The sequence below is a fragment of the Cupressus sempervirens genome, chromosome 8, assembly GCF_028749045.1.
Source record: "Cupressus sempervirens isolate cs-2001-9-10 chromosome 8, ASM2874904v1, whole genome shotgun sequence".
Classification (NCBI taxonomy): Eukaryota; Viridiplantae; Streptophyta; class Pinopsida; order Cupressales; family Cupressaceae; genus Cupressus; species Cupressus sempervirens.
The window spans coordinates 237,424,333-237,436,613 of NC_143125.1; the positions used below are offsets into that span (position 1 = coordinate 237,424,333).

At 34.8% G+C, this 12,281-nt stretch overlaps 1 long non-coding RNA gene and 1 pseudogene across 1 annotated transcript; one reads left to right on the plus strand and one right to left on the minus strand.

The window, feature by feature from the left end:
* The first annotated feature begins 3,842 nt into the window (after window positions 1–3,842).
* LOC149542383 (uncharacterized) lies at window positions 3,843–9,606 on the plus strand. Its single transcript, XR_016355461.1, has 2 exons — window positions 3,843–4,064; window positions 9,132–9,606. It is a non-coding gene; the product is annotated as an uncharacterized LOC149542383 (long non-coding RNA).
* Window positions 9,607–9,807: 201 nt separating this feature from the next.
* LOC149542384 (cyclin-dependent kinase B1-1-like) lies at window positions 9,808–11,026 on the minus strand (annotated as a pseudogene).
* Between the last annotated feature and the right edge of the window lie 1,255 nt (window positions 11,027–12,281).

Consider the following 12,281-nt stretch of genomic DNA (forward strand, 5'->3'; position numbering starts at 1 on the left):
ACAATAGCAAAAGACCCAACTATGTGAAGTGGTACGACAATAGGATTGAAAGTAGGATTTGTGACATGATTTTAGACCTGACAACTCCTCTGGTTTATTTTTTGTGTCACCCTTATTTGGAAATGGAATTTCCTTCTATGCCCTCTAAGTTCTTCAATAATATCTATAATCTTTAGTTGTCACAGGAAGTTGCCATTATGAGTGATATTGTAGAGAGAAGTATTGTCAATCTGAACCTGGGTCCTCAAAATTCTAAGAAGTTATTTGCGAAGGAGAACACCATAGGAGCCCTGCTGAAACATGTTGAACCCATAAACTGTAAAGAGACAATGAAGAATAAAAAAAAAATTGGGGACATTTTTTTGTGGGTCTACATTTGTATATCCACGTGATGAAAGGCCAGAATACTCTTCTCTCCACTAAGTTTGCTAACTATTGGAACAAAGGATTGGTGGAGATTGGGAGTATCAAATTTGTGGTGACATTGGAACTAATTAGAGAAGTGATAGGCCTTGGATGTGTTGGCATTAAAGTGGAAAGGAAAGGTGCATTAGACTACTGTAAATTTAGGCATAAGTTCTTTGAAGGAATGAAAGAAATTGTTTGTGTGAGTTCTAGAAATGGTAGTGATAGACTCTCTCTCCCTAGCCCTTTTGGTGTCATTTATTACTGGGTAATCAAGTAGTTTACTCTTGAAGGTCATGTTACACAACCTACCATGGCTATTATATTATGGGGAAAAAGTTAACATTATGCTCTTCCTATTTTCCTCTCTAGTCAACAACATTATCTTGGGAGAAAACCCTCATATTCACCAAGGGATCATTTTTGTCCTTTACCACCATATTTGTGCTCACCACTCAGGTTTTGATAGATGTTTCCCACTCATAGATTTCTCTTTGGTTATCAAAGAAATCTATGCTAATAAGTCCCAAATCGAGTCACCTCAAATTTTAGATAACCCTCATCCCTCTAAAGCTAAGAATATTTTTATTTCTTTGTAACAACCCCTTCTGATTGAGGCCCCCAAGAAGTGGAAAAATGCTTCCACAAAATCTAGCCCTGCTAGTAGCCCTAAAAATGGAAAATGGTAGAAGATATTATTGGTATTGATAAAAATGAAGGAGAGGGAATTTTTGCTAATGAGGAGGAGAGAGCTATGGACTTCAAAAGGTAAAAGGGGAACTCTAGCTTTGGGGAGAGAAGATTTGTGAGGTTGAAAAATGAAAGAGGGAAGAGTTATAAGGAAAAAAGCAAGGACTCCCACAATTCCCAAATGGAGGATAAGGCGGAAGATACACAAGTGGAGAAAATGCCAGAGAAAGATGGATTTTCTCCTTTGATGGAGCTGATTTTGATACGAAAGCGGAAGAAATAGATGATGAAACTCACTTTCCCCAAGATACAAAATTCGTGGTGGACATAGGCATTACAAAAGGTGAAGGGCTTAAGATTAGTGAAAGAATTGAGGCTAGAGAAATGATGAACTCCCTTTCCAATAGCCATAGGAATTTGGAAGACTTCAAGAACGACTCTGATGATAAATTTGATGAAACAAATAAGAAATCTAAAAAGCTTAATAAACAGTTCAAAACCACGGTCACTGGTCTTGATCAGTTGGGGGTGGTTGTTTTCTCTATTTGCAAAGTGTAGAAAGAAATGATGAGAAAGACTATGTTTGGGATCATCAATGGGAAGAGCCAACTGAAAAATGCGAGCCAAGCCAAGGGAAAGAATTTCAAGGAGATGAAGGTTAGAAATATTAATCTTTCCTTGGATGTATTTAATTTGGGATATTCCAAGAATCCCTAAATGTAGTTTGTCCTATTGTACACATGTTGAGAACATGTTATTTACTTGTCTTTTAGTCCATATGTGAGGAAAACTCATTTTATAATTCCTTTATTAAGGAATTTAGTTTATCCTCCTTAAGAGGATCTTGACACTTTGCACACACTTATTATGAATGGTGGCATTCATAGAAATGAGAGTTACACATGCAACCACATGCAACTCCTTTCTCATCTCTATAAAAGAGATGTCTCTCTTACATTCAAAAACATTTCACTTCTACACATCATCTTGATGTTATTGTAATGAGCTATTTGCTCCACCTTCTTTCTCTCTCCTTTCTTAGGGCTTTTTCCTTCCATTTATAATATTACACAAGGGGTTTTCTTTGCTTTCCCCTTTCAAAATCTCTTGTCTCCATTCTTGAACTGCTCCAATGGGATGCTCATTTGATTTATGGTAAAATTCTTCACATCAAGCTCTCTTGGATTGCTTGATTAGTTTTCATTTTGATCGATTTCTTACAAGTGCCACCTAGATCGAGAACTGAACTAAAGAGATCAAGTACCTCAATGAAGATTGGGAGAACATTAAACAAGCTTAGTTTATTTTCCTATGTTTTTAGTGTTTTTTCTAGGTTTACTATAGGTTTCTTGTTTTATGTGTTGTCCTACAAATATTTCTATAAACTCTTGATCATGATGAAGTTTATATTAATTGATTACTCTATTTATCCCCATCTATTGTTGGGGTAGTAAGTCTCTGAACATGGTTAGTAAGCTTAGTAGTTTAAAGTTCACACTCAAGTTAGATTTAAGTGTGGATGGTTTAAACTATTCAACCGTTAGCTTTTAGTAAACTTAATAGTTTAAAGTTTAGACTTAAGTTAGCTCTAAGTTTTGGGTGGGACTCCAACCATTGAGGTTAGCGCGTGCTTCTCTACTCATTAGCTATAATGGCCTAAGGTAGAGATGGATTGATTACTTTGTTGTTATCCGAGTTTAGGATTCTCTTCATGCCTTTTCATGTAATGTCCCTTGTCCAGACAAAGAGGCGATGGATACAAGACTGTACATCAAACTTTTTGTGAATACAAAAGGATATATGAACTCTGGCGTACATATGGTGAAAAGGACCCTAGTATGATGGTTAGTAGTGGAAGATCAAAATTGAAGTACAAAGGGAATGGAAATGTATGGAATATGAAATGCGAAATATGGAAGTGTATGGAGGAGTACGAAGGGGGGTGGTACGAATGACAGATGGAGGGAGGAGTACAAATGGAGGGGGTAGTATGGTGGATGGCAAGGCAGGTACAGATGGAGGGAGGAGTACGGATGGAAGGAGCTAGTACGACAAATGCTAGGGGAAGTATGGATGGATGAAGGAGTACGGATGGAGGGAGGTAGTATGAAAGATGGAGGGAGGAGTATGGATGGAGGAGTACGTCAAGTATTGTATAGAGATTGGAAAGAGCATACAAACTCATATTTAAATAATACTAAAACACAACTCCATCAAATAAATGCCAAGGATGAATAGATATTGAGTACCGATATTCTCCAATTAACACTCACAAACAAAGATGGTGCTCTGATTTGTCAAATCCAAGTGAAGTATTACAGCCAATGGAATAAGGTGAGAATTGAATCCTACCAAAATCAGAAAGCCAAGTAGGGAAGATCTTTCACTTCCAAAATGACAAACAATAGAGAACTCCAACAAGAATTCGTAGTATAAAGAAAATAATCCAAATCGCATGCCTAAAATTACAAGGTGGTCTTATAAAGGTCTTCGGGGAAACTTCCTGAAAGATTACAAAATGGCAATAATTTGACTAGTACTAAAAATAAATAGTAGGCCCGAAAGATTAAAAACATTGATTCTCAACCACATAACAAAATATTATTATTTAATAATATTGAGAGACATTACATTTCTAATCAAAACATCATTTTATTAACATATTATAATCAAAATATTAAAGTACATCAATATATTATAAAAATAATGTCTTTTATATCGCACTGACTGCTTCTCGAAGAGAGGGTTAAAGGGTCGCTTGTCAAAATAAAAATCATAGAGGATGAAATTACGCCCAGATCTTTTCAGCTCCTGAAAGAAATGTGATTTTTTTTCGAACAGAAGGAATTCATGAATACATGGTTAGCAAGAATTTCAACAAAGGTGTTAAAAAGTATGCAAAAAATGAGAACACAGACAATGCATGTGGGCTACCAAGCATAGAAGGAGTTGTCAAACCAGGCCAGCGGGTAAAATAATTTTCCAGAAGCCTATATTTGAAGTTATACTGAATTTAAAGTATATACCTTAAAGTGTAAATGCAGAAAATTGATTTGATCTTGAAAATTGTTTGTATAATTTATATTCTTGGTTCACAGAGACAACTGCGGAAATTAGAAAAAGAAATTAACTGGATTGTCAAGAAAGTTTTTAAAAAATATATACTGCAATTCGGAAGTAGAATTGGATTTTTTGTTCTGTTGGAAGAAAATTGACAAGGATCAAACAAAAGAAATGAAAATTTTGAAGAGACGTTGGCTTTTGTGGAAACAAATATAATAAGAAACGCCCAGGGTTCGAGGATGAATTAAAGGACAGCCAGATGGAGAATGATGATTTCAGACCTATGTTTTGAGATCCATCAAGAAAATATCTGCCAAAGAATTAAATATAGATAGTTTCCACTACCTATAGTGACACTGATGGCGGTCTCCTTTTGTCTATGTTGATCATCATTTTTAATGGTAGTTGCGCCCTACACAGCCAGTTACAGTGACAGTGATCTCTTTTTTAATTTTGTTAGCATGTGATATATATTGTGAATGCAACTTGAAATGTAATAGACCCTAGCATTACTCAGAACCTATGTTCCCCCGAGTTTTCAGGACTAGGATGACAGTTTTTCTTTGGGTCAATTTTGGAGATAATGGGAGACGACAAATGGGAACCGCTATATAACAATATGGAAATTAAAATATATAGAGAAATTTAAAATATTTATATGAAAACATGGATAAAGCATGTAGTTACACATACTAGAACCTTAAAATATAAGAATCAGCAGAATTCTTATGCCAAATTTGTATTACTTTGGAGTCAAAGTCTAATTTGTTCTAGAAGTTAAAGTCAAAGTCTCATGGGTGTCCCCAATTCTCCGAGACATTTCCAAGAAAGGGATGGCAGAAAATATTTTGGAGATGCGTCCTTGGGTAACACTGCTCAAGACAATAATCTCTCACTGACCTTGGATGCTCTGTCGCTTGTATTTTTGGCTTGCAAATTCTGTTCTGAACTATAATGCTTTGTCTAATCTGATCTGATCTGGATTATATCCACTATTTTTCCTTTTGGTTATTTATTATTAATTCAAAACCTGATCTATACTTTATTCAGAATGTTGGAAATTTTTGTTCAGATAATTTGAAATTGTCAACTTTGGGGATTTTAGTCATTAAGGTATTTTCAAGTTTATCTAGATGCTTTCCCATTCATATTTCCATATGTCCATAATGGAGATGTTTTGAGAACTTGGGAACGGTTAGGGAACATTGTCCTCCACCTCTTTTTTGTTCAGATTTTTGACTTGGTGGTCAGCACCTTCTTTGAGATTCATGTCGTAGAATGGGTTAAATCTGGCATTTGTATTGGGTATTAACAATTTGAACTTTTGGTGCAACCACAAATGCATCCAACAAGTGGTATTAGAGCCTTGGATCATGGATTAGAGTCTCTCTTTAGTGGGTGTTGAATGCTCATTAGGTACTGAGGGGGACATCACTGAGGAAAAAAGTTGGAAGTCCCAAGGAAAGTCAGGGATGTCATAGTAGCTTGTCCCTAGTTCTGTGCAAACAACGAAGTCAAAGAAAAATACATATATTTTAGCATTTCGGTGGGATGTTGATTCTGAAGATGGGACCAAGGCTCATGAGGAGGAGACACCACGAGGATTGGTGTGGGAGTTTCATTAGATGAGGATGCTCTTCTTCCTACTGGCTAATACAAAGATGACTTGAATTTTGATGCAGAGTTGGCTGAATCAGAATAGGAGCAGCAATGTGCTTTGTTTACTTTTGATATATTTTGATTTTTATATTGAAAATGAAACTATATGGCAGCACTAAGCCTTTGTGTATTTTAGTTTTGTACGCTAAACCTATTTACATATCTTTTGACACTGAGTTCTGATTTCTGAATTCAAATGCATATTGTGTTTTGATATAATGAAATGTTGTAAACTTGTATGCTAAGGTTCTATGATGTTTAAATGAGATGCTTTATCTATATTTTCATATAAATGTCATGTATATTTACAAATTTCCTTATATATTTTAAAATTTCCCTATATTTTATATAGTCATCCGCTTTGTTGCCCCCCACCTCGAATTTTAGCAACAAAATTTTCTATCCTGAAACCTGTTCCTCTGTCCCAAAAAAACTCAGCATAACACAAGGTATTTTCACTTGTAACTTAGTCTTAAATGTGAAAAAATTACATTAACAAACCCACTCCATAATCTCTTATTATTCTTGATCAAATGTAAACGAATTAGATTGCCAAATTCAGTCCATAATCTCTTATGATTCTTGTTGTAGTTCTGGTTTGTGTTAATCTAGATATTGGCTTAATCCCAGATGACCAGGGATTCGTGTACCATGTTAAAAGGTGAAATAATGGAAGATTAAAGGGCTTTAGGATTTCCTGAAGTCTGTGATCCTTTCTATACAACTATTACTCTTGTGTCCAACTGTCTCACACTTCACAGAAGATAACTTTGTAAACCTTACTTCCAATGCAGAAATATAACCACTACAAAATTCCTCTATAAGATAATCTAAGTCATTGGCTCCTCAGGATAATTCTAAGCCATAGGTCGTTTCAGGAAACTAGGATTATTGCATTTTCTTAATTAGCGAAATTGAGATGATTTTGGGAATCAAAGCTCCCTCCTCTCAAGTTTTTTTGACGAAAAGTATAAGCATTGAACAATAATCAGGAGTTATATATGGGCCCGGTATGTTATTAGCAAGTGTATATTTAGAGGTCATTCACGTGACCCTTCTTGTCAGACCAGAAATAACAACATCATCTCTGAAACATCAAAAAATTCAACAAAATATTTTAGCAGGAACCCATGGATGTTTAGGAATTTTAGTTGGATTCCAGATCTTAGATAAAAATTGATGAAGTAAATGCAACTTACATGCTGGTAAAGCTTTCTGTTGGGATGTGAAGTCTAACAGTCATATGACTATTAGTTATTTCTCTTATTAGTATTTGGAGAGCTTTCTATAAATGACTGCTTACAGTCTATGTACTTTGTATTTTATGTACTATGCATTTTAGATTGGATTAATATATTGTATATACTAATACCCTACTTAAGAGAGGATGTATGCAATTGCCAAACTACCATAAAATTACATCTATTGTGTTTTGTCTTCTTTGTATTTTATTCACAAATGGTTTCTCCATTTGTTTTCCACAGTAAGGTTGAGCAGAGATGGAAGAAAATGAAGTTGATTTTGTCATTGACGATTTTTTTGAAATGTAGGCTCTGAAGAGAATGATGTTGTACCTGCAAAAACTAATAGAACTTGCCATATTTATAGGTGGGATGACTAAGAAAATAAGCATGAAGCAGAATCAGAAGAATGATTTAGAAGCTCAAAGAAGATTAAGAAGCTCCCTAATTTAAGCTTGGTGCAATTCACGGGTGATGTGTAAAATAGGAAAGGCATCATGGAAGAGTTGGGGAAGAAGGTAGATGCAGACAAAAATGGCAAGTCTACAAACAACCGGGTGTTGGTCATTTATGAAATGATTTCTCTTACTTCTGGTTTCAGCCTCGATGATCCGAATAATTTGCTTCTAAAATTATGGCTTGATACTCGGGAGGAAGTCATCGGAGTATGCAACCAATTAATTCCACTGTTCATAATTTTGGGAATTCAATCCTGCCACATTCCAGTCACCGCAAGCAGCAAAATCTTAATAACACAGTGTTTGGTAGCCCAAAATTCACAAGAGATATGTCAATGCCCAAAATTTCTGATAAAGGAATATATTTTGAGGTCTGCAGAAAGTAGCTTATTTTATTATGAACTGATGGGTTAGTTTGTGACTACTTTTTTGTAGGAGAATAATTTTTTGGCTTCAATTTGGAGAAAAATTCATTTAGAGTGTGCTGGAACAAAATTTGACTGAGTTGAGATCTTTTTAAGGTCTATTTGTTCTCTGAGATTCGAAATAGAAAGCAGGGGATACTACTGTACATGGCTGTGTCGGTTGGACTTCACCAAAGAGATTGTTGAGATATGAAGGCCAACCAATGATCACATGACTATTCATTTCCGTTCATCTCTTCTATTTGAAAAGCTTTCTATAAATGATTGATTGTATAGAGTATAGTGGATTGGATTAATATAAACTAATTGTATAGAGTATAGTGGATTGGATTAATATAAACTAACTCTATGCCAAAGAGTGGATTGAGGCAATTACCAAACCACATATTGTGTTTTGTCTTCTTTGTATTTTGTTTACATTTCATTTCTCTTCTTGATTTAAACTGACACTTCTTTCCCCTTCTATGACTGTACATTTGGCTTTCAAATATAACTCTTCCATAAAAGGTAGATCAGTTCATCCATTCAAATCATGTGAATGTTGGTAGTTTGTGTGTTTGTTACACGAGTGTGGAATTGGGTATTGGCTACAAGCTTCTATAGCAGCCATTATGCAATTAATGAAATGTCTTGTTGAATAAAGTTTTATATGTTGTGAATTAAATCAGAGAAGCGAATTGTTTTCCTCGGATATTTCATTGTGAAAACTGAACCCATATCGATGAGGTGGACATTCTGAATAAAAGATGTGTTAATGAGTGGTGTGGATATGGTATTGCACACAGAAAGCAGAGCCTTAGAGGAAAGCGAAAGGAGAAAGGAGTATCTAGTGATGGAAAGCGTTTGATTTACTATATTTACAATCCAATTGAATTTCTGAGCTGCTTAATTCATGTAGTTAATAATCCTGAATTTGGAGAACCTCATTTGAGCCATTTTACTATGACGACAGCAACACCATTTTCACAATTAATAACTTCGGTATATGGTATTAGTTTCAAAGTTTATTCTTTAATCTTACAATCATCTGGTGTTCAAGGCTGACATATAGTCTAAAGTTTATAGAACTTATAATGGTGGACTGTGATTTGAATTAGTTGAACATATTTTTCCAAGATTGTCTACATATGTGTGTGTGTATCAGACTATTTACTAGTAATACTTTGGACTTTGTTGATTTGAAAATGTAGGTCAAGTTGGACCATCGGAGTATTATCTGCAATTTTCAGTCATAATGGGTATGTAGCAGATCAAGGTATGGGATATCTTTGGAATGCATCCATTTGAAGTTATCGAGCCAACAATGACTTGGATAAGCAAGATTGACAACCACGAGAAGCAGGATTGAAAGCAGAAATTCGCCAATCGGCACCAGTAAAAATGTCACAATGTGTTGAACACAACTTTGTGTGGGCAGTTGGATATCATTTAGAATGACAGGCGTTTCCAAGTCTCAATTCTGATGATTGATGTTCCAAATTCTAAATTCCATCTCTATGTCTAGGAGATGGTTAGAAACTTTTGAAAGATTGCATGTGTATGAATGTCTATATTAATAGGGGAATGTGTGTTTGGTGTATTCAAAACTCTTTAGCCACAGAAACTAAAATACCGCAATGCGTGGAATGGTTTCAATATTTGAAATTGAATCATGTTATAATGAAATCTATGGCTGACACGAATTTTAATTAGAAGGCTTGTAAGTCGTTTTTACACTTTCCTGCAAAATCGTTTCCCACAATACAAATTATGCAGATATGTAAAAGAACATCTTGACAATCATAAACTGATATGAGTTCATACAAATAAAGATTCGCATTTCTAGGGTATCAGTAAAACAAAGTGAAAAGCTTTTCATTTCACCCATTACAAACAAATAAGCTTTCTTTTCCAAAACTCACAAATGGAAAACCCATAAAAGAAAATCATACCGCGGGCAAGCGGGCTTGTCTTACAAATTGGCATAACCATAGGTTGTAGGCAAGCACTAGTAGCAAGAAGTCTCATAGCCTGTTGAGCTCACATTGGTTTTACACTCCAAGAATTAAAAACCATGGAAACAGGAGAAATAAGGATGGAGAAGGCACTGTTTTGCTGTTAATCTTTTGTTGGAATCCACCTCCAACATCTTCAAGAGCAAATCCACACCTATTGAGCATCCCATCTTTTTAGCTGTACTTTCAAGCCGATTCTGCAAACCAGACCTCCAGCCACCACATCCCAAAATATTTGTCAAAAGCTCCACACGGATATTTGTATAGTTTAAATCTGATAAAGCATCCCAGTATTTGTCCATCATCTCCCAGGCAGAACCTCCCACATGCTGAAATACAATACTTAGCTGCTCTTCTGGAGATTTCCCACAAAACAGGGGTTCTCCTATGACCATCTCTGCAAAAATGCATCCCAGTGCCCAAACATCAATTGCAAAGCAATTGTATGTTTTTTGTTGAAGTAATAACGCAGGTGCTCTATACCACAAGGCCACGTATTCTTTCCCATTTCTTTCTATCACACCATTCTTTTTATCCTTCACCATCTTTGCCAACCCAAAGTCTGCGAGCTTAATTGTGATGCCTCCTGCCTTGTTAATAGAGAGAAGCCAATTATTGGGCTTGAGATCTCTATGTGCGACACCCATGTCATGGCAATTGGCCACACCACAGCAGAGATCCCAGATTAGCCGTTTCACCATCTCAGGCCTATTGTTACTTCTTAAATAATAATTACGATATGCATATCCTCCATGCATGATTTTCTTGATGAATGACAGGAGATCCATATCCATAAACTCCATAGCAATATAAGCAATTTCATTTGCAGCCATACCTGAATTAGAACCATTGTTGGTGGTTTCCTTGAGGAAACAATCGTGCACTATTTATGCATTACCACATCCAAGAATCTGCACCACATATGGACTGGGACATAACAACTTCAGTATCTTGCTCTCCTCAAATGTATCATCAGTGCACAAAGATGTTTTGATGGCCACTGTATTTTCCGTGTTGATATCCACAGCTTTTGATACTACTCCATAAACCCCACGACCTAAAAACTTTGTCAACATGTAATTAATCTCCATCAAATAAACTTCAAAATCTCAATTTGAGGGATCAAGTCTTCAAAATTTCAATTTGAGGGATCAAGTCTTGTTGAAACAGCTGAGATTAATTTGGTCGAATGGATACTCCTCAATCTAAGTCCCAGCCTATAAACTTGTGTTCGTTGATCCGATAACAAGGTGGCCCTCGTAGAACTAGGTTGATGACAGGCTTTGCCAGACAGCCTTGCTTGCGGATCTGAATCTCCATAAAATTTTTAAAAAAATTAGTTGGCAATATGCTGAATGAAAATACTTCAAAATAGGAATTTGAAACATTTCCAATGAAATTTATTTATAGGATTAAATTTATAAACATAGATATGTTTACACTATTCCAATATTAGAATGTTAAATGAAAGGAAAAAGTGAAATATTAAAAATAAGAACCTTGGTAGTACAGATTTATCATTTCACTTTTGTTGGATAGAGTAATAAAATATCATTTTATATTTTAATATAATTTTTTAACTTTGATATATTTTGATTATTTATTCTTCATAAAATTTAAGTAATTTTTTTATGTAATTAATTATCTTTATTTTTGTTAATACAGTATTTTCGGAATGTTCTTTTTATATAGTTTAATTTATTTTTATATTTATGATTGTTTTGAAATAATTTGTTTTTATTTTATCAGTAAGAGAACTTTTTTAACATGCATGAAAGACTGATTGACTTTGGAATACACCCATGTTAAGTGATATATTCATGTAATTTAAAGCTAATCTTGGTTTTTTTTACATGATTCATTTTATAAGATTTAATTACTTTTCTAGAAGGTAGCTTTTTTTTACTTGCATGATAGGTGGAGTGACTTTGGGATAAGGCATGTATAGGGTCTCAAGTCCTTATATTTATATTAACAATATAAATAAGTGAATATATTGATATAAATATTTGTACATTTGACGGTCATAAGATTTTAGTCCCTGCCAGAGATGAAGTTTGCATGTGTTGTATTTGCAATTAATCTTTCTGTAAAAACCGTTCCAAAAACTTTTAGCCTATGATGGCTTCATTTCATTTTACTCCGTAATTTATTCTGCCACAATTGGTGCACATCCATACCTTAAAACTATCATTGGCATTCCTTCAGTTGGTTTACCCATTATAATCACTGGAATTGAACTGGAATCCGATAGGAATGAATTTAAAAACAAAATTTTTAATTTGAATTCGTCAAACTCAAATTAGAATTTGAGTTTCAAATTGAAATTGAAAATTTGTTAATTGC